The 24,975-nt window shown below is 39.7% G+C and overlaps 1 protein-coding gene across 1 annotated transcript in view; it reads right to left on the bottom strand.

Annotated features, from left to right (window-relative positions):
* The window catches only part of SPRY3 (sprouty RTK signaling antagonist 3), a 32,619-nt gene extending 8,734 nt beyond the window's left edge, over positions 1-23,885 (bottom strand). Inside the window, exon 1 of the mRNA XM_060756249.2 lies at positions 23,744-23,885. The gene's annotated coding sequence lies outside the window, so the exon portion shown is untranslated. The remainder of the gene's footprint in view (positions 1-23,743) is intronic.
* Positions 23,886-24,975: the final 1,090 nt, after the last annotated feature.

Consider the following 24,975-nt stretch of genomic DNA (forward strand, 5'->3'; position numbering starts at 1 on the left):
GTGCCTCCTCAAATTCTGCAGCACTGCTGGTCACAGCTGTCCTCCAGCTGGAGCGCTCAAGGGCCAGGGCTTCCCAGTTCTCAGTGTCTATGCCAGAGTTTTTAAGGTTGGCTTTGAGCCCATCTTTAAATCTCTTTTCCTGCCCACCAACGTTCCGTTTTCCGTTCTTAAGTTCGGAGTAGAGCAACTACTTTGGGAGACGGTGGTCAGGCATCCGGACAACGTGGCCGGCCCAGCGGAGTTGATGTTGGAGGACCATCGCTTCAATGCTGGTGGTCTTTGCTTCTTCCAGCACACTGACGTTTGTCCGCTTGTCTTCCCAGGAGATTTGCAGGGGGGAAAGGAAGGGGTCTGAGGCCAGGAATTGTCGGAGTTGAAGTCCAAAACACCTAAAAGGCTGAAGTTTGCCCATGCCTGGTGTAGATGAACCACCAACTATTCAGAGGATGCCAGGGTACAAACACATGCACATATAAGAGCTCATACCTCTCATGAAGGGCTTTAAAGTACCAAAGAACTAGGCTTTCAGGGAGCGGATAACATACTGTGTCGGTGAAATTACCAATTTGGTGGAATAGACTTTCTGCTTTCATTAACGTCATTCTAAGATTTGTTTATGTTCCAGCCTTTTCCCTCCCAAAGAAGGACTCAAGACAACTTGCATTTTAAAATAAATACAGCTAATACACAAAATGCAACGTGCCCAGCATGGCTGCTCTCCTCCGCCACCCTTTTAAGGTCAGCCAACGAATGTCTCCATAGAAAAGCGAGGCTGGAGTCAATGAAGGCAGGGCGCAGCTAGTAACCAAAGCTGTCTGAGCAATTGGAGGGGAGGGAGAAGGGAGGCCGTGGGATGATTGATTTCTGTTCGCCAGTTTGACCTTGAAGAAGCGCAGAGATCAAGAACTCCGTGCCCTTGACGGCTAAAAGCCAGGGCTAAATTTGGTGCTCCTCCCTCCAAGGAAAAGCAGCCAGGTTTCTTGAAAAGGTCTTGAGTCTCCAGGATGAGAACGGGAAGGGAGGAGGATGCTGTGAGGCACATGAAAGGCTGAGAAGCCCAGGCGCATGAGGCATATTTGCATATTATTTATTTTATTTTCTTTAAAACATTTCTATTCCGCCCTTCTCACCCCGAAGGGGACTCAGGGCGGAGCACAGCATATACACAGCAAACATTCAATGCCGGGACACAAATTCACATACACATACATAAACATTTTTTTAAAAATTATCAAAATATTAAAATACACGCTCTGGTTACATCCCGCTTAGACTACTGCAACGCTCTCTACGTGGGGTTGCCCTTGAAGACGGCCCGGAAGCTTCAACTGGTCCAGCGTGCGGCTGCCATGTTACTAACAGGAGCGGGACGCAGGGAGCATACAACGCCCTTGTTGTATCAGCTCCATTGGCTGCCGATTTGCTAGTGGGCTCAATTCAAGGTGCTGGCGTTGGCCTATAAAGCCCTAAACGGTTCCGGCCCAAGATACCTATCTGACCGCATCTCGACCTATGAGCCCACGAGGACTTTGAGATCGTCCGGGGAGGCCCTGCTCTCGATCCCGCCTGCATCACAGGCACGGCTGGCAGGGACGAGAGATAGGGCCTTCTCGGTGGTGGCCCCTCGGCTGTGGAACACCCTTCCCGTGGACATCAGACTGGCTCTTTCCTTGATGATATTCCGCAGGAAATTAAAGACGTGGCTGTTCAAGAAGGCGTTCGAACAAGAAGTGCAATAATTGGTAATGACGACAGGAATGGAACAAGGGAAAATGATACTGGATTGTGGTTTAACGATGAGACGATGCGAATGGCTTTTTGTATTATTGATATTGATATTGTTGATGTTGTTGATGACGATGCTTTTGTTATTGCTAGATTGATTTTAGATTGTGTCTTGTAATTTGCACTCTGTCCTCTCTATGTTGTACACCGCTGTGAGTCGCCCCCGGGCTGAGAACAGCGGTATATAAGCACAGTAAATAAATGAATAAATAAATAATAAATTTAAAACTGTCCTAGTCATCCGCGTCAAATCTAATTGGCCTGGACATCTTTCCTATTGCCGCTTTATTGCCCTGTCCCAGAAGCTTGGTCCCACAGCCAAATTTTGACCATCCTTCTAAAGGACAGGAGGGAGGGGCTGACCTGATCTCACCAGGAAGGGAGTTCCATAGCCGGGGAGCAATCACCGAGAAGGCCCTGTCTCTCGTCCCCACCAATCACGCCTGTGACAATGGCGGGATGGAAAGCTGGGACTCCCCGGAGGATCTTAATCTCCGTGATGGTACATAGGGGGAGATGCGTTTGGACAGGTATCCCACATGCAGTGGTGCATTGCACACTGGAGTAGTGCCGTACACATTGGTTCGTACATGGGAAGCATTTAAGCAGAGGTTGGATGGCCACCTGTCAGGTGTGCTTTGAATGCAATTTTATAATAATAATAATAATAATAATAATAATAATACTTTATTTATACCCCGCTCCATCTCCCCCAGGGGGACTCAGGGCAGCTTACATAAGGCCACGCCCATCAACACAATAAACACAATATTACACAAAAACATAAAATGCAAAAACCAATATAATAGACAACACAATATAAAATCAAACATCCAACACAAAGAATTTTACTGGGCAGGGCCACTTCAAGAATTAAATTTTAAATTTTAAAAACACTGGGAGATAGGCAATGTAAAATTGTCGTGAAGGGGAAACCAGGATGAGGAAGGATTTAATTGCACGTACCATAAAATAAGGTGCTTCTGAGGTCATTTTGGTTGGGGGGAATCCTACATTCAATCATTGAAAGCGCATTGGAATAACCAGGTTTTCAAGTTCCTCCTGAAGATTGCCAGCGAGGGGGCTTGTCTAATATCTCTGGGGAGTGAGTTCCAGAGCCGGGGGGCCACCACAGAGAAGGCCCTCTCTCTCGTCCTCACAAGTTGCACTTCTCAGCCATTATGCCAATGGCGGAGAATCTAAAACTAACTTTACACTGATAGGGTTGCCTGTCAAGTGTACATTTGTGACTTGTAATAGTGTGGAGCTGAACACAAAATCAAGAGACCTTGTGGGCCATCCAGTCCAACCCCCTGCCAAGAAGAAGGAAAATTGCATTCAAAGCACACCTGACAGATGGCCATTCAACCTCTGTTCAAAAGCCTCCCATGTACGAACCAAAGCGTATGGCACTACTCCAGTGTGAAATGCACCACTGCATGTGGGATACACAATGCACACTGTGCATGTCTCTTGTGGCATACATGCCTCCCACACCCAATCCGCATCATCCATGCCTTCTTCTAAGGTTGAGAGAATGTGATGTGACCAAAGTGATGCAGTGGGTTTCCTCAGCTGAACATGGCTTTGAACCCTGGTGTCTCAGAAACCAACACTCACACTGTTACACAATACTGGCTCTCAATTTAGTAGTTTGCACTTCATTAAAAAAGCATTGACGAGAGGAGAACGTGGGATCACAGAATCCTTGAGTTGGAAGAGACTCCCATATGATCTAGTTTATGAATCCAGATTATCTGCTTTGAACTGGATTATATGAGTCTACACTGCCACATAATCCAGTTCAAAGCAGATAAAGTGGATTCAGAAAATGGATCATATGGCAGTGTAGATGGGACCTCAGTCTGCAGCATCCTTGACTGAATCAATCTGTAACGCAGTCTTTTTCTTTTCCCATTGCCTTCCACATAGCTTTTTCTCATTGGGTCACATGATATGTCTAAAGTACAGTAGCCTCCATTGAGTCATCTTGGTTTCTGGAAAGAATTCAGATCTGATGCAGCCTGGGAACCATTCATCTACGACTCCTTAAAAATATCCATACTATCACAGCAAAAATCCTGAAACTAGAAGAGGACAAGATGGCAGTCTTGAGAGCTGTGGCCCAGGAGGAAAGGATAGATGTAAAGCTTTGGAAAGTTGCTGTGTTGGATAATAATTTCCAGAACTCCCTGACCATCAGAACTTTCACCACCATGTCAATATCTGATATGCAGGATGTATTTTCATTCACTGGACCAAATTGGGCACTAATACCCAATATACTCAAATTTGAATACTGGTGGGGTTGGGGGAGGGGTTGATTTTCTCATTTGAGCTTTGTAGTTGCTGGGATTTATAGTTCACCTACAATCAGAGAGCAGTCAGAACTCCACCAATGATGGAACTGAACCAGTCTTGGGACACAGAACTCCCATGATGAACAGAAAATACTGGAAGGGTTTGATGGGCAACCATATTCTTTTATGGTGTGGGTTGTCTCTGTATGTTTCCACCTTACTATTGATGACGGTATCCAAACAATGGCTTCAAACTACAGGAAAGGAGATTCCACCTGAGCATGAGGAAGAACTTCCTATCTGTGAGAGCTGTTCAGCTGTGGAACTCTCTGCCCCGGAGTGTGGTGGAAATTCCTCCTTTGGTGGCTTTTAAGCAGAGGCTGGATGGCCATCTGTCGAGGGTTCTTTGAATGTAATTTTCCTGTTTCTTGGCAGAATGGGGTTGGCCTGGATGGCTCATGAGGTCTCTTCCAACTCTATAGTTTCTACATCCAGGGAAGTCATGCTACCCATGCTCTATTTTGCCTTGGATAGACCATATCTGGAATATTGTCTCCAATTCTGGGCACCACAATTGAAGAGAGATATTGACAAGCTAGAAAGTGTCCAGACGAGGGTGACTAAAATGATCAAGGGTCTGGAGAACAAGCCCTATGAGGAGCGGCTTAAAGAGCTGGGCATGTTTAGCCTGAAGAAGAGAAGGCTGAGAGGAGACATTATAGCCATGTATAAATATGTGAGGGGAAGTCGTAGGGAGGAGAGAGCAAGCTTATTTTATGCTGCCCTGGAGACTAGGATGCAATGGAACAATGGCTTCAAACTACAAGAGAGGAGATTCCACCTGAACATGAGGAAGAACTTCCTGACTTTGAGAGCTGTTCAGCCGTGGAACTCTTTGCCTCGGAGTGTGACAGAGGCTCTTCCTTTGGAATCTTTTAAGCAGAGGCTGGATGGCCATCTGTCAGGCGTCATTTGAACGCAATTTTCCTGCTTCTTGGCAGAATGGGGTTGGACTGGGTGGCCCACGAGGTCTCTTCCAACTCTTTGATTCTATGATTTGGTCCTAATCCTTTTCATTTCCCAGATATTTTGATAATGATGGATGGAAGGAAGTAACAATCAATGTTCCTTGTCTTGGTTTTCTTTCTGTTCACTCTCAGAGAGAGAGGGAAGGGCAATTGATTTTGACTACAGTGAAGACAATCAAAACTGGGTAGTGGATGTTGCGATTACTTGGAAATTTCCACCCTGGCTGTGTAAGAGAATTGGGCTAAGAAGGAAGTGTTGCAACAATAAGATCCAATGTCCCACAGTGGCCTTTAACTCAGGATTCAAGAAATAACTTACTGGAATCGCACTCGGTGGCCTCAAAGTTTTACAACTCAGAATCCACCGGAGAGAAGGACTGCCAAGGCATTTCCTCCACTCCGAAGGGATCCTGCAGCAATTGGGGTGAAGACAAGTCACCCCCCATGGGCTCAAATAGTGAGAATAAGATTCTAGCATTTGTCCTGGATTCCGATTTAGCTCCTGCTCCCCTGTGAAAGTGAAAACCCCATTTTCTGGCCTGAGGGAGGACTTCTCCAGGAATTTCTAGGTCTTCCAGCATGATCCCATGGGCAATTTCCAAGAGAAGGTAACCTTAGAATCACACTAGAAGACTTTAGAGATTCCTAGGGAGGTGTTCTACATTACACTTCTACAGATGGTTATCTATATAAATGAAAATGTAATGTTCATTTGTGGGATTAACATAACTCAAAAACCACTGGGTGAATTGACACCAAATTTGGACACAAGACACCTAACAACCCAATGTATGTCCATCACAAATGATTTTTGTGATTTGGGAGTTGTAGTTTCTGGGATTTATAGTTCACCTATAATCAAAGAGCATTCTGAACCTCACCAATGATGGAATTGAACCAAACTTGGCACACAGTTCTCCCATGACCAACAGAAAATACTGGAATGGTTTGGTGAGAATTGACCTTGAGTTTGGAAGTCATAGTTCACCTACATCTAGAGAGCACTGTGGACTCAAACAAGGATGGATCTGGACCAAGCTTGGAACAAATACTCAACATGGCCAAATGTGAACACTGGTGGAGTTTGGGGAAAATAGAGTTGACATTTGGGAGTTGTAGTTGCTGGGATTTATAGTTCACCTACAATCACAGAGCATTCTGAACTGCACCAACCAGAGAATTGGGCCAAACCTCCCACACAGAATCTCCATGTGGGCCACAGCAATGCATGCCAGGGGACGGCTAGAGTATGTTATATATATATATATATATTCTCAAGACTTTGTTCCTCTACTGCAGTGTTTCCCAGCTGTGGTCTGTAGACCACCAGTGGTCCGCAAGGACTAAACTATGGTCCACAGGCTCAGCATTACTACACCATTGCAACGACTGTTGTCACAAAACCCTCTTATAGTTCGCATCTCCTTCTATGAACTCTAAGATCTTCCATGGAGACCTTCCTTTCGCTTCCACCATCGTCACAAATACGGTTGGTGGGGACAAAAGAGATGGCCTTCTCAGTGATGGCCCCCCACCTCTGGATCGCTCTTCCAAGGGAAATAGGACAGGTCCCATCCCTCCCCTCCTTTCGTAAGAGCTTGAAGACCTGGTGGTTTCAACAAGCCTTTAAGAATGACCAGTTCTAGCCCAGCCCCAAACATTATTGAATATGGCCTTATACTTCCTACCTATTACCCCGATCATCCCTGGAAATGAGCAGCCACAGACCCGTACCTGCTATTACTGTTAGCCTGTTATAGCACTGTACTTAATTCCTGGTCCCCTCATATTTTGAGTTTGCACTAGCCTCGGTCTGGCCTTTTAATTGCTCTGAACAGGCAGGATTATTTTTATTTCGATAATTGCATGCTTATGTTGTTTTGTTAATTTTATGTTATGCTGTTTACTCTGTATGTTTTGGTGATGTTGCTTGGAAACCGCCCTGAATCCTCCTCAGGGAGATAGAGCGGTATATAAATAAAGTTTTATTACGATAGTTCCAAGGCTTATTAACTATGGTTTTCTGTGGGTTTGCAGATGGCGACTACGGAGTGGCATATGTTCTGTATCAGAAACGAGCTGATGTGGTCTATCCAATGCAGTTTTCTGAATCAGCACTCCAAATAACCACACCGAATCTAAAGTTGACCAAAAACTGATTGGTAATCCTTTTGGTACTAATGTTGGAGAATGGTCCCTGGTCAAAGTGGTCCTTGGTTAAGTGGTCCTTGGTCAAAAACAGGTTTGGAACTACATCTACTTGAAGATGTGAGCCACTGTCACAGAATAAGCTAACAAGTTAAATCAACCTCTATTTTGATACGGACCAATTCCTCTCTGCTTTTCGTCCCTTGTTGGTGTGCCACGTTTCACCAGAGCTACCTGGAAGATGCGGTGACTTTGAATTTTCAAGGGAAAGGAATATTTATCTGCAATCCTCAGTCTGTTTATAAGAAGGTGGGAGCCCATTGAACTCATTGGGGTGCATTTCCGAGTGGAGACTTCTAAGATGGTGCTGTTTGTGTGAGATTAAACCCAACAGCTAGACACAGTTGGGAGAAAGCTGCAAGCAACTGATAACTAAAGCCTGTCTCCGGCAAATTTCCGCACTCGAGCTCAGAATCGCGGTGGAGAAAGTCTGAGATTACGGCCACCTGAGCTGTGAGTTTTCAATCGAAATCAGAGCTGCAATCAGTGAAACTGCATTATATGGCACTACTGATGGGTCAAAGTCTTTTCAAGGAAATAAATACATAAATTAAGTTTTAAAGAAGCCCCCGGTAACACAGCAGGTTAAACCACTGAGCTGCTGAACTGCTCAGGTATTTTAAAAAGACCAGCAGGAAGCTCTTCCTTGGAGGCTTTTAAACAGAGGCTGGATGGCTATCTGTTAAGGGTACTTTGATTGTGCTTTTCCTTGGACTAGATGGCCCATGTGGTCTCTTCCAACTATTATTCTATTAAGTAGAGTCAACCCCTGTGCTGCCAGGACTGAAGACTGACAGGTCGCAGGTTCGAATCTGGGGAGAGGCGGATGAGCTCCCTCTATCAGCTCCAGCTCTTCATGCGGGGACATGAGAGAAGCCTTTCACAAGGATGATAAAACATCAAATCATCCAGGCGTCCCCTGGGCAACGTCCTTGCAGACAGCCAATTCTTTCACACCAGAAGCAACTTGCAGTTTCTCAGGTCGCTTCTGACACGACACAACAAAAAAAAAAGTGCCCCCGGAGGCACAGTTGGTTAAACTGCAGAGCTGCTGAACTTGTTTATTTATTTATTCATTTACAGTATTTATATTCTGCCCTTCTCACCCCACAGGGCGGATTACAATGTACACATATATGGGAAACATTCAATGCCAATTAGACACACAACAGATATTGACAGACAGTCAGAGGCTATTTAACTTTTCTGGCCGAAAGGTCAGCAGTTCAAATTCGGGGAGTGGGGTGAGTTCCCGCTGTTAGCCCCAGCTTCTGCCAACCTAGCTGTTCAAATGAGTAGATCAATAGGTACTGCATCTACTGGAAAGTAATGGCACTCCATGCAATCATTCCAGCTACATGACCTTGGAGGTGTCTCTGGACAATGCCGGTTCTTTGGCTTAGAAATGGAGATGAGCACCAATCCCCAAGAGTTGGACATGACTAGACTTTAATGCTAGGGAAAACCTTTACCTTTACTTTACGTTTTTAAAGACCTGGGTCAAAATAAGATGCTGATCTTTAAATAATTCAGAAAGGTTGTGTGCCCCTAATCCCTGCAAATGTGGAGGGATGGATGCATAGATGGGCATCTCTAGGTGCTCTTGTCATAGATGTTCAGTTGCTTGTGAGGAAGGGGTTACCAAAAATGCACCTTTGCATACAGAAGATCCCCAGACCCACAAAAAGAACCTTTGCCTTCTTCAAGATGGGAAGATGAAGACATTTGGCCATCTCCATAGAACTGCAGCCAAGCCATGCAGACCAACCAAAGGCCAATGGGAGTGATGCCAAGTTGCAGAAGGCCACATCCGGAAGGCAAGGCAGTTGTAGACGACAGTGAACTAGATGGATCCCATGCACTGTCAGCTTCCAGTGTTCCAACTACATAAAACTCCATTTAAAATAATAATAATAATAATAATAATAATAATAATAATAATATCTTTTCCCAGGAAGCCAACTTCTGCCAGACGGCTTTTAGGACCCCGCAAGATTCTCCGGCACCAAAGAGAACTGGGGTTGGAGGGGGAGAGTAAGCGAAAGAGAGAGGATTGAATGACAATAAATTGTTCGCCATTCCGGATGCGATGAAGCCAGCAAGAGGGACTGAAATAGATACTGCAGTAAAGGCAAAGGGGGAAGAAGCAAGAGGGTGAATAGAAAGAAGGGAGTTGGCAGCCGCGACGCCAGCTGGGAATGGAAGCCACGACAGAGAGAACCATTGAGAAGCAGACCTGAGAAGCAGACCAGTGGTGACAAAACACCACTGAAGTGGCAAGCAAACCTATACTAACCACGATCCTAAAACTAGACGTGGGGACACACAATAAGGCAGGTCTCCCAGCTAAGAAAGGACTTGATTTGAGCCAATAGTCAGTTGCAAAAGATGGCCTTCAAGACCCAAATATGCTATCAATGATGTCAAAATGTTCATTGCAATTGCTCCTGGACTATATGAATAACATAATTATCATTTCCCAAATCCTATGTTGAGTATCTCCTATGTACCACATAGGTAAAGGTAAAGGTTGTCCCCTGAAATTATGTCCAGTCATGTCTGACTCTGGGGTGTGGTGCTCATCTCCATTTCTAAGCCGAAGAGCCGGCGTTGTCCATAGACACCTCCAAGGTCATGTGGCCGGCATGACTGCATGGAGTGCCATTATCTTCCTGCCGAAGTGGTACCTATTGATGTACTCACATTTGCATGCTTTCGAACTGCTAGGTTGGCAGAAGCTAGGGCTGACAGTGGAAGCTCACGCCGCTCCCTGGAATCGAACCTGCGACCTTTCGGTCAACAAGCTCAGCAGCTCAGCACTTTAATTCACTGCACCATGCATGTACCACATGCATGTATATATATATTTATTTATTCATTTATTTACGGCATTTATATGCCACCCTTCTCACCCCAAAGGGGACTCAGAGCAGCTTACAAGATATATATACATACAATGTATTATATTATTAACATAGTACAATATCAGTATTATACATTACTATATTGTACTATACCATTATATTGTAATATTACTAGTAATATTACATGTAATATAAAATATATAATTTTAATATTGTATTATTAGTAGCAGTATTATATTGTATTACAATATAATATTATAAATATTATATTTATATAAAATATATTATATTATATTATTAGCTTATTATTATAGTAAGGTAAAGGTTTTCCCATGACATGACGTCCAGTCATGTCCAACTCTGGGGTTGGTGCTCATCTCCATTTCTAAGCTGAAGAGCCAGCATTGTCCAGAGACACCTCCAAAGTCATGTGGCCAGCATGACTGCATGTAGCGCTGTTACCTTCCCACTGCAGCAGTACCTATTGATCTATTCACATTTGCATGTTTTTGAACTGCTAGGTTGGCAGAAGCTGGGGCTGACAGCAGAAGCTCACACCGCTCCCCGGATTCGAACCTGCGACCTTTTGGTCAACAAGCTCAGCAGCTCAGCAGTTTAACCCACTGTGCCACCGGGGGCTCCTCTATTATATTATTATTATACTTGGTATAATTATTATTATACTTATTACAATTATTATTATTAGTAGTAGTATTATTAGTATTATTATTATACTTGGGGCCTATCACTGTACATATCTGCAGAAGTTAGTTGCAATCCACCCAAGCGCCTGCTGACATAAATCAGTCCATTTTGAAAAGATGGATCTACACTGCCATATAATGCAATCTGAATTGATTATATGGCAGTATGCAAGAAGACAATGTGCGACAAGGCTAGCCTGATTCACAGGAAAGGTATAATATCTACACTGTCGAATTAATGTCATTTGAAACCACATTGATTTCCATGTTGCAATACTATGGAAGAATGGGAATTGTAGTTTAGTGAGGCACCAGTACTCTTGGGCGGCGGAGCCTTGTGAAACTACAACTCCAGTGATTCCATAGCATTGAGCCATGGCAAGTGGTATCAAACTGCATTGATTTAACAGTGTAAATCCACTCTGACACAGCTTCCACTTTCAAAATGTCAGAATAGGAGAGTAAAGGGTTCACAGCCCATTCTTCTACTGCTACAGTATAGATCAGTGTTTCTCAATCTTCCTCATGCCATGACCCCTTAATACAGTTCCTCATGTTGTGGTGACTCCCAACGATAACATTATTTTCATTGCGACTTCATAAGTGTAATTTTGCTCCTGTTATGAATCATCATGTAAATATCTGATATCCAGGATGTATGATCATTCACTGGACCAAATTTGACACAAATACCCGCTATGCCCAAATTTGAATTCTGGTGAGGTTGGGAAGGGATTGATTTTGTCATTTGGGAGTTGTGGTTGCTGGGATTTATAGTTCACCTACAATCAAAGAGCATTCTGAACTCCACCATTGATGGAACTGACCCAAACTTGGCACACAGATCTCCCATGATGAACAGAAAATACTGGAAGAGTTTGTTGGGCATTGAACTTGAGTTTTGGAGTTGTAGTTCACCTACAACCAGAGAGCACAGTGGACTCAAGCAATGATAGATCTGGACCAAACTTGGCACGCATACCCAATATGCCCAAATATGAACAATGGTGGAATTTGGGTAAAATAGACTTGACATTTGGGAGTTGTAGTTGCTGGGATTTATAGTTCACCTACAATCAAAGAGCATTCTGAACCCCACCAATGATCAAATTGGGCCAAACTTCCCACACAGAACCCCCATGATCTACAGAAAATACTGTATTGTTGAAGGCTTTCATGGCCAGAATCACTGGGTTGTTGTAGGTTTTTTAGGTTGTATATCCATGTTCTAGAAGCATTCTCTCCTGACGTTTCACCTACATCTATGGCAGGCATCCTCAGAGGTCTGTTGGAAACTAGGAAAATAGGGTTTATATATCTGTGGAATGTCCAGGGTGGGAGAAAGAACTCTTGTCTGTTTGAGGTAGGTGTGAATGTTGCAACTGGCCATCTTGATTAGCATTTAAAGGCCCAACAGTTTCAACGTCTGGCTTCTTACGGCCTGGGGAAATCATTTGTTGGGAGGTGATTAGCTGGCCCTGATTGTTTCTTGCCTGGAAGTCCCCTGTTTTTGAGTGTTGTTCTTTATTTACTGTTATGATTTTAGAGTTTTTTAACAGTCACACCTACCTCCAACAGACAAGAGTTCTTTCTCCCACCCTGGACATTCCACAGATATATAAATCCTATTTTCTAGTTTCCAACAGAGCTCACAACCAGTGAGGATGCCTGCCATAGATGCAGGCAAAACTTCAGGAGAGAATGCTTCTGAAACATGGCCACACAGCCTGGAAAACTCACAACAACCCAGTAATTTCAGCCATGAAAACCTTCAACAATACAGTATTTTCTGTTGATCATGGGGCTTTTAGAACATGGCCATACAACCTGAAAAACCTACAACAACCCAGAAAATATTGTGTTTTCTGATTTTGTTTGGTGACCCCTTTGACATCCCCTTGCAACCCCCCGGAGTCCCGAACTCCAGGTTAAGAAACGCTGATCTACACTGTCGAATTAATGTCATTTGAAACCATATTGACTGCCATGGTGCAATACTATGGAAGCATGGGAATTGTAGTTCAGTGAGGTACCAGTATTCTTGGGCAGCTGAGTCTTGTGAAACTATTTATTTATTTACTCCATTTATATACCGCTTTTCTCAGCCCTCAGGCGACTCAAAGTGGTTTACAGTAGCAAAATTCGATGCTTGAACATAATAAAACAGATTAAAACAATGACATCAATATACAAACAATACAAAGTGGACAATTTCAACAGAAAGGAAGAAACCATGAAAATGAACAAAATCTGGCTACCAGTATTAAAGGACTCAAAAATCACAACAGCAAAACAACAGAGGGGAAACAAACAGGCACATAAAATCACTCTCAACAAGGGATTCCCCCCAGGCACTTCCAAGCCATTGAATGCTAATCAAGGTGATCAGCTGAAACATTCACAGCTAGCCCCAGCAGACAAAAGTCCTTTGTCTCACCCTGGTCATTCCACAGATATATAAACCCCATTTTTCCTACTTCCAACAGACCTCACTACCTCTGAGGATGCTTGCCATAGATGCAGGCGAAACGTCAGGAGAAGAATTGCCTCCAGAACATGGCCATATAGCCCGGAAAAACCTACAACAACCCAGTGATTCCAGCCATGAAAGCCTTCGACAATACAATACAAAGTCAATACTTCATAACTCATGGTGTCTCTTAGTTAAAATCAAGACCCAAGCTCGGCATCCAGTTGTTCCATGTTCCAGTATTTGTGACACTGCCTTTTCAAATGCCTGCTCAAACAACCAGGTTTTAACCTTCCTACAAAATGCTAACAGAAAAGGGGCCGACCTAATATCTCTGGGAAGGACGTTCCATAGCCAAGGGGCCACCACTGAGAAGGCCCTGTCTCTCGTCCCTGCCAAATGTATTTGTGACACAGGTGGGATCGAGACCAGGGCCTCCCCAGATGACTACAACGTCAGTGACTCCAGAGAATTGAAGTGGTATCAAACTGTATTAATTTAACAGTGTAAATGCACTCTAACACAGCTCCCACTTTCAAAATGTCAGAATAGAACAGTAAAAGGTGTTCACAGCCAATTCTCCAACCGTAGTGTAGATGCATCCCTGGATAGGAGGCAGGAATAAATAGAACAACATATTTTCCCCTTCGTAATATATTGAATGGTTTTTACAAATCCTATGGCCTTCCAGAGTCAACAAGATGAGCATTTTTCTTTCTTGAGAACACCTTTTGCTTCCCGTCTTGGTTCCATCTAAAAGGGTGTGGCCCAGTGGAAAAAAAAGAATTGGGATACTTTTGATCTCGATTGCATTTGCAGCTCCGGATCAATGAATGTCAGTGTAGCCCCAGCTAAGAGCACTAACTACACGCTGAAAAGCTCTCAATCAAATCTTGTCTCAGTCACCATCTCTCCGGTGCTATAAGCCCATGCATATTTAATAGGAGCAAGCTCCAAAGAAGGCGGCTGGACTTTCTTCCGAGTAAACAGGCCCCCTTTGCATGCATTCAAGGCAAACCTTTCCTTTGTCTCAACAGTCCTCTGCAACATGAGGTCATGCCTCTTGCCTACCTCGCAGGGCTGTTAGAAGAACCTAGCACTACTAATGTTGGTAATACAGATTAAAAACCCTACATGTAGAAAACTGGGGTTTGTTTATTGCTTTCTTGCAAGAAATGGGTGCATCTACACTGCAGAATTAATGCAGTTTAACACCATTTGAACCTCCATGGGTCAATATTATGGAATCATGGGAGCTCTAGCTTTGCAAAGCCTTCAGATTTCGTCTGTCAAAGAGTGCAGATGCCTCACTAAACTGCAACTCCCAGGACTACATAGCATGGAGCCACTGCAAGTAAAGTGGTGCTAAACTGCATTAATTCTACAGTGCAGATGCACCCAATGACAACAGCATTTGTCAATTGTAGGATTAATGAATAAATAGGTTACCAAAAACCAAAGTGTGACTATATCACATCATTTAAAACAAGTACTGGACTAACAAGAGATAAAGGTCCACCAGATTTTGAGTGACTGGCCTTTTTGTTACATTTTGTTTTTCTGTGCATTTGTGTGTGCTGTTGTGTTTTGTCTTTGCATTGATGATCTGCTATTTCCAGAAGGCATGTAGTAAGTGGAATGTAGTAGAAGAGTTCATATACATATATGTGTGTTGACAAAGGTGTTCATGGCCAGAATTGATGGGTTGCTGTGAGTTTTCCAGGCTGTAATGCCATGTTCCAGAAGCATTCTCTCCTGATATTTCACCCACATGTATGGCAGGCAACCTCGGAGGTTGTGAGGTCTGAGGATGCCTGCTATAGATGTGGGCAAAACATCAGAAGAGAATGCTTCTGGAACATGGCCATGCAGCCTGGAAAAGAGAGAGATGGGGGGAGAGAGAGATTGATGGGGGGGGGGGACTAAAATCTGTTTGGTTTTCTATTACCGTATATACTCGAGTATAAGCTGACCCGAATATAAGCCGAGCCACTTAATTTTACTACAAAAACTGGGAAAATGAATTGACTCAAGTATAAGCCGAAGGTGAGAAATTCAGAAGCTACTGGTACATTTCAAAATGAAAATAGATACCAATAAAATTACATTAATTGAGGCATCAGTAAGTTACATGTTTTTGAATATTTATATAAAATTGTAATTTAAGATAAGAGTGCCCTAACCTTCTTCAATGTAAATGTGCTTACGTATCCTTCCAATAATAATAAAGACAGTAAAATAATAAATGGAATAATAATAATAATAATATTATAGTGAAATAATAAATGGAATAATAACAATCATAGAGTAAAATAATAAATTTAATGATAACACTTATAAAATAAAATAATAAATGAATAATAATAAAGTAAAATGATAACTATAATAATAACAAATAGAGTAAAATAATAAATGCAATAATTTATTTATTTTTTTGGTCGTGTCAGGAGTGACCTGAGAAACTGCAAGTCGCTTCTGGTGTGAGAGAATTGGCTGTCTGCAAGGACATTGCCCAGGGGATGCCCGGATGATTTGATGTTCTTATCATCCTTGTGCGAGGCTTCTCTCTTGTCCCCTCATGAGGAGCTGGAGCTGATAGAGGGACCTCATCCGCCTCTCCCCGGATTTGAACCTGTGACCTGTCGGTCTTCAGTCCTGCCAGCACAGGGGTTTAACCTACTGTGCCACTGGGGGCTCCAATGCAATAATAATAATAATAATAATAATAATAGTAATAATAATAATAATGACAGAGTTAAAATAATAAATAACTTTGACTCAAGTATAAGCCAAGGAAGACTTTTTCAGCCTAAAACAAGGGTTGAAAAACTAGGCTTATACTTGGGTATATACAGTATATTTTATTGATATACTGCCTTATTTTAATGTGTTTTGATCTCTATTTTTAAAGCATATTCGTTTTCATGGGTTTATGTGTATGCATTTTACCTATGTTGTCCTTGAGAAGTGAAGAGAGGTAAATAACAATTATTATTATTATTATTACTATTTTCTTGAATAAAATTACACATTAAAAATTACTACATCTATGTTGTTAGTACACATAGCAATTTGACAATCCCAGATTTTCTGCTTTGAACTGGAATATATGGCAGTGTGCTCTTATAATCCAGTTCAAAGCAGATACTGTGGGATTTTCTGCCTTGATATTCTGGATTATATGGTTGTGAGGAAGGGCCCTAACTGTTTGCAACCTAGTTAATAGCCCTCATGGCAGGTCTATCCACTGCATCCATTTCTCCATCCACCACTTCAGGCTTTGAAGGAGATTACAGCAGCCTTTTCCCCAAATACCTGGGAGTCACTCTGGACCGTGCTCTGACCTACAAGAAGCGCTGCCTGAACATCAAGCAAAAAGTGGGCGCTAGAAACAATATCATATGAAAGCTGACTGGCACAACCTGGGGATCACAACCAGACACAGTGAAGACATCTGCCCTAGCGCTATGCTACTCTGCTGCTGAGTATGCATGCCCAGTGTGGAACACATCTCACCACACTAAAAGAGTGGATGTGGCTCTTAATGAGACATGCCGCATTATCACAGGGTGTCTGCGCCCCACACCACTGGAGAAATTACACTGCTTAGCCGGTATTGCACCACCTGACATCCGCCGGGAAGTAGCAGCCAATAGTGAAAGGACCAAAGCAGTGACATCTCCAGCTCATCCCTTGTTTGGGTATCAGCCAGCACGTCAACGACTTAAATCAAGAAATAGTTTTCTTAGCTCTACAGAGACACTTGCTGGAACTTTGCTTTTGCAGGAGGGACACCCTGAAGCACATTTTGCTCTAGCTTGTCAGTGAATATCTCAACCAATCCAACCTAGTTTGTGGCAGGCACAAAAACAAAGTTTCTGGAGTAGAACAACTACCGTACTTTCAAAGTCAGGACCACACAACTAAACAGGAAATAACACTTTGAAACCGGGAACAGATATTATGTTTCAAATTTTGTTACAAAGTTTTCTTATTTCTATCCCAATTTATCCCAAATCAATACCCAAACAGAGTTCACCAATTAGTTCTCATTTTTTAGGGCATTCAACACTTGCCAAGGTCACATTTGCCGGTCTAGAAAAATAGAGGCCCTTAATTCATGGGGAAAATAGTAAAAGAGACTGGGTTGTTGTAGGTTTTTTCGGGCTATATGGCCATGGTCTAGAGGCATTCTCTCCTGACGTTTCGCCTGCATCTATGGCAAGCATCCTCAGAGGCAGTGAGGTCTCTTGGAACTAGGAAAAGGGGTTTATATATCTGTGGAGAGACCAGGGTGGGCCAAAGGACTCTTGTCTGCTAGAGCTAGGTGTGAATGTTTCAACTGACCATCTTGATAGCTTGGAAGTGCCTTGAGCAATCTTTTGTTGAGAGGTGATTAGATGTCTTCAGAGGTTGTGAGGATGCTTGCCATAGATGCAGGCGAAACGTCAGGAGAGAATGCCTCTAGACCATGGCCATATAGCCCAAAAAAACCTACAACAACCCAGTGATTCCGGCCATGAAAGCCTTCAACAATACTGTAAAAGAGATTATTGCATAATCAGGTCCATAGGGAATGCAATTCAAGGCCCTTCAGATACAATTGGATTATATATCCCAGTACACCTAAGGGCTAATAATAGTAATAATAATAATAATAATAATAATAATAATAATAATAATAATATACTGTATTTATAACTCGCCCTATCTCCCTGAGGGGACTCAGGGGCTGAAGTCCAACAAGAACCACTAGTTGTCTAGTTCCAGTATTATTAATACCAATTAATATTCAACACTGCAAGCAAAGAGGTGCCTTCCAGCTACTGTTTGCCCTCATATCCAGAAACATTATTTATTTAGTTATTTATATCCCGCTTTATCACTCCATACAAAGATTCAAAGTGGCTCACAATTACAACTTCAAATATACAAGAATAAAACAGAATTATCATTATATATTATCAGGAGTAATTATAATTAATATATTAGTATTATTATATGACAATATTATTTTATTTTATTTATATTATGTTGTATTATTGTTAGTATTGTATTGTATTATATTACAATATTATTATTAATATTGTCTTCTATCTATACACATAATAAAAGTGAAATTATGTATGTGTGTATGTGGCTGGGGTGTCTACTTACACAGACAAGCTCTTGTCTCCACAAACAGCTATATCTCCCACTACTCAGGAGACACCAATGGCCCTCCCTCCAATGACATTGCAGGTTATAGCGAGTGCCATGAACATGTCCAAGAACCTTGCCAATGTCCTCTACAAACACAATCCTACCCACCACCCAAGAGAAGGCTTTCATACAGGCTTTCTCATATGTGTTTCCTCCACCACAGACATCCCAGTGTTTCTGACTCTCTCTATTGGTGTGGGATTTGCATGACCCTGCCCACTGCCTCTCCCTTAATCCTTTCCTATTCTTTTCTATGGCACACATCAAACAGAGGAATTGATCAGCAATGGAACATACTAGAGAAGTTTGGGGAGAATTCACCATGATGTATAGGAGTTGTAGATACTGGGATGTATAGTTCACCTGCAGTCTAAGAGCACTCTGAAACCCACCAGTGATGGACCTGGAACTATCTTGGCACACAAAACTCCCATGATCAAGAAAAATACTGGAGGTCTTTGGGGAAAATTCACTTTGATTTGGGGGAGTTGTAGTTCACCTACATCCAGAAAGCACTGTGGACCCAAACACTGATGGGCCTGGACCAAACTTGGTACTCATACCTAATATGGCAAAATTTGATTACCTGAGGGGTTTGGAAGGAACTGACCTTCCTTTCTGGGAGTTGTAGTTCACCCACAACCAGAGAAACAGTGACCTCCACAGATACTGGACCTGGACCAAACTTGGCACACATTCCTAATACGGCAAAATTTGATTACTGGAGGGATTTGGAAGGAACTGACCTTCCTTTCTGGGAGTTGTAGTTCACCCACAACCAGAGAAACAGTGACCTCTAGTGATGCTGGACCTGGACCAAACTTGGCACACAGAACCCTAATGACTAACTCAATCTCCTGGAGGGGTTTGAGGGGACTGACTCACCATAGTGGGAGTTGTAGTTTACGCTACAGCCAGAGAGCACACTGAATCCCACTAGGGATGCATTTAGAGCAAACTTGCACAACATAACAAACTTTAGGTATTGATTGAGTTTTTCAGGGTTAACCTGGCATGATGTGAGCTGTAGTTCACCCACAACCTTATGCATTTTGTACAATGAAAAAATTGACTTTTTCACATAACCCGGGCAATGCCCGGTTCCCAGGCTAGTATGCATATATAATATATTTTATATTATTAGCATAGCATAATATTAGTATTATATATTATTATATTGTACTATACTACTATACTGCAATATTATTAGTCATATTATATATAATATATAACATATAATTATTACATTATTATATTGTACTATATTATTACTATACCACAACACATATAATATAGTATATTAGATTATTAGGATTCTGTAATATACAGCCTTTCAACATGATTTCCATTAGGTAACAACACCATAACACCTATTATCCCCAATACTATCCGCTCTTTCAATAACTATGATCCACAAGGCTGTATTGTCTACTCCTTGTTATTATATTATATTATTATATATTATTATATTGTCCTATTTTATTGTGCTATTATTATATTATTTTATTATTTTATTACATATTACTATATTGTGTTATATTATTATACTATTCTTATATTCTTATATTATATATTATTATACTTTACTATACTAATATGTTATTCTTATATTATTATATTATATTATTATATATTATCATACTATGCTATACTAATATACGATTATTATATTATAAATTATTATATTGTACTATATTATACTACAATACACATAATATACCACCAATATATTATTATATTATGTCATTATTTTATTATATATTATTATATTGTCCTAAATTATTATATTATTATATATTATCATACTATACTATACTAATATACGATTATTATATTATCAATTATTATATTGTACTATATTATACTACAATACATATAATATACCACCAATATATTATTATATTATTTCATTATTTTATTATATATTATTATATTGTCCTAAATTATTATATTATTATATATTATCATACTATGCTATACTAATATACGATTATTATATTATCAATTATTATATTGTACTATATTATACTACAATACACATAATATACCACCAATATATTATTATATTATTTCATTATTTTATTATATATTATTATATTGTCCTAAATTATTATATTATTATATATTATCATACTATGCTATACTAATATACGATTATTATATTATCAATTATTATATTGTACTATATTATACTACAATACACATAATATACCACCAATATATTATTATATTATTTCATTATTTTATTATATATTATTATATTGTCCTAAATTATTATATTATTATATATTATCATACTATGCTATACTAATATGCGATTATTATATTATAAATTATTATATTGTACTATATTATACTACAATACACATAATATACCACCAATATATTATTATATTATTTCATTATTTCATTATATATTATTATATTGTCCTAAATTATTATATTATTATATATTATCATACTATACTATACTAATATACGATTATTATATTATAAATTATTATATTGTACTATATTATACTACAATACACATAATATACCACCAATATATTATTATATTATTTCATTATTTTATTATATATTATTATATTGTCCTAAATTATTATATTATTATATATTATCATACTATGCTATACTAATATACGATTATTATATTATCAATTATTATATTGTACTATATTATACTACAATACACATAATATACCACCAATATATTATTATATTATTTCATTATTTTATTATATATTATTATATTGTCCTAAATTATTATATTATTATATATTATCATACTATGCTATACTAATATACGATTATTATATTATCAATTATTATATTGTACTATATTATACTACAATACACATAATATACCACCAATATATTATTATATTATTTAATTATTTTATCATATATTATTATATTGTCCTAAATTATTATACTATTCTTATATTATTATATATTATCATATTATACTATACTAATATACTATTATTACATTATTATAAATAACTATATTGTACTATATTATTATACTACAATACATATAATATACCACCAATATATTAGACTATTAGTATTATATACTATACCGCCTTTCAACATGATTTCCATTAGCTAATAATACTGTCTGCTCTTTCGATAACTATGATCCACGAGGCTGTAGTGTCCACTCTTTCAAGAAACCCACACAAGGACTCCATTTAGTTGCACAAAGGGAGAAGAGAGAGAAGAGAAGAAGCTGGCAAATAGACTGATTGAGAAGGGAAAGCCTTCTCCTGGCTTGCCACACAGCCATGTGGAGGAGAGAAGGAAGATCTGGATCAGTGGCCAAGAGAGAGATCAGCAAAGATTTGGGATGCCCAGCTAGCCAACCATTGCAAGTTGCCTGTATAACTTGTATGCTACGGTATATTATGGTCTTTAATAATAAAATAATAAAAAATAATAAAATGTATCTATCTATAATATAATAATAAAATAAAATAATAATAAAATATATCTATCTCTAATATAACAATACAATAAAATAATAATAAAATTGATCTATCTATAATATAATAAAATAATAATAAAATGTATCTATCTATCTCTAATATAATAATATAATAAAATAATAATAAAATGTATCTATCTATAATAATATAATAAAATAATAATAAAATATATCTATCTACAATATAAGAATATAATAAAATAATAATAAAATGTATCTATCTCTAATATCATATAATAAAATAATAAAATGTATCTATCTATAATATAACAATACAATAAAATAATAATAATAAAATGTATCTATAATATAATAATATAATAAAATAATAATAAAATTCATCTATCTATTATATAATAATATAATAAAATAATAAAATGTATCTATCTATAATATAATAAAATAATAATAAAACGTATCTATCTCTAATATAACAATACAATAAAATAATAATAAAATGTATCTATCTCTAATGTAATAATATAATAAAATAATAATAAAATGTATCTATCTATTATATAATAATATAATAAAATAATAAAATGTATCTATCTCTAATATAACAATACAATAAAATAATGATAAAATTTATATATCTATAATATAATAAAATAATAATAAAATGTATCTATCTCTAATAATAACAATACAATACAATAATAATAAAATGTATCTATCTATAATTTAATAATATAATAAAACAATAATAAAATTTATCTATCTATGATATAACAATACAATAAAATAATAATAAAATTTATCTATAATAATATAATAAAATAATAATAAAATATATCTATCTCTAATATAATAATATAATAAAATAATAATAAAATCCATCTATCTATTATATAATAATATAATAAAATAATAAATATTATCTATCTATAATATACTAATATAATAAAATAATAATAACATGTATCTATCGCTAATATACTAATATAATAAAAAATAATAAAATGTATCTATCTCTAATATACTAATATAATAAAAAATAATAAAATGTATCTATCTACAATATAATAATATAATAAAATAAAAGAATAATAATAAAATGTATCTATCTACAAAATAATAAAACAATAATATAATAAAATAATAATAAAATTTATTTATCTATAATATAATAATATAATATAATAAAAATAAAATTTATCTATCTAACAAGAAGAGGATGGAGGAAAGAACACAATCGAGGAAACCTTGCAAAAACTACAAGTCGGCTTATTTGAAATCCGGTTCCACAAAGGCTCAAGTCTATATTGAAGTCCTTGCTGAGCGTTTGGGAAAGTGTTGCCCCTGGTTGGGCTCCCAGAGTTGCGTCCACACTGGGGAATTAATGCAGTTTGACACCGCTTTGAATTGCCGGGACTCCCAAGGCAACTGAATCCTGGAAGAGCCACTCATTTGGCAGGAAAGGGAAAAAAGACCTCTTGGAAATGCAAAAAACAGGAGTTAGGAATGTCAAAGTAGTGCAGAAGTGTGTCAATTCTAAAGTGCAGACGCGCCTCTCGTCCTTTCCTTGGAAGGAAGAGAACTGAGCAATTCCCCACAAAAGAGAAGCCTTCTATCCCTCTTCCTGGCCACACTACAAATCCCAAGACTCCAAGGAAAGAGGAGAGGGAGAAGAATGGAGCAACCAAAGCAGAGATCTCCTTTTCTCCAGATCTTTCCCACTCACTCACTCACCTGGATGTCCCTTCCAGGCTGGCCATCAATGGGGCTGCTTGGCTATGGGCTCCATCCATCCACCTATCCATCCATCCCAGAGCTGCTCCTCCGACAGACAGAGAAAGCCAAAGCTTGAGCACCAAGCCAGCCTCGAACCCGCCTCCTGGGGACGGCTTTCTCTTTGGCTATTTTTTTGTGAATGGAGCGCGCCCGCCTTTGCCGGCTTGTGAATGGAGGAAGCGCCGGAGTGGGCGGGGACAGAACCCTGGTAGCCACGCCCACCGCTTGACTTGACTCTCCTTCTTCTCTCCCCCCTCCCTTCCCCTTCCCCTTCCCGGAGCTCTTAATGCTGCCCAAGTGGCGTCACTTGGCTGAAACAGAGTCGGCCCATTAGACGGCCCCAAAGGGACCCCACAGCACAAGCCATGTGGAGGGGGGGGGGATGAAAAGTGAGGCTCCCACACTGTGGAATTAACGCGGTTTGGTCCCACTCAAGGCTATGGGATCCTGAGAGTTTGGTGTGTGTGTGTGTCAGGAGCGACTTGAGAAACTGATGTGAGAATTGGCCGTCTGCAACGACGTTGCCCAGGAGAAGCCCAGATGTGTTATCAACCTGTGGGAGGCTTCTCTCATGTCCCCGCATGGGAAGCTGGTGCTGACAGATGGGAGCTCATCACCATGCAGTTTAATGACTCTTTGGTATGAGAGAATTGGCTGTCTGCAAGGACGTTGCTCAGGGGAGGCCCGGATGTTGTACCATCCTGTGGAAAGCTTCTCTCATGCCCCCACATGGGAAGCTGGTGCTGACAGACGGGAGCTCATCACCCTGCAATTTGGTGACTCTTTGGTGTGAGAGAATTGGCTGTCTGCAAGGACGTTGCCCAGTGGAAGCCTGGATGTTGTACTGTCCTGTGGGAGGCTTCTCTCATGTCCCTGCATGGGATGCTGGTGACTCTTTGGTGTGAGAGAATTCGTCTGCAAGGATGTTGCTCAGGGGAGGCCCAGATGTTGCACCATCCTGTGGGAGGCTTCTCTCATACCCCCGTATGGGATGCTAGAGCTGACAGACAGGAGCTCACGCTGCAATTTGGTGACTCTTTGGTGTGAGAGAATTGGCCGTCTGCAAGGATGTTGCCCAGGTGAGGCCGGGATGTTGTACCATCCTGTGGGAGGCTTCTCTCATACCCCCGTATGGGAAGCTGGAGCTGACAGACAGGAGCTCATCTTGCAGTTTGGTGACTCTTTGGTGT

This window comes from Anolis sagrei, chromosome 10 (assembly GCF_037176765.1).
Source record: "Anolis sagrei isolate rAnoSag1 chromosome 10, rAnoSag1.mat, whole genome shotgun sequence".
Classification (NCBI taxonomy): domain Eukaryota; kingdom Metazoa; phylum Chordata; class Lepidosauria; order Squamata; family Dactyloidae; genus Anolis; species Anolis sagrei.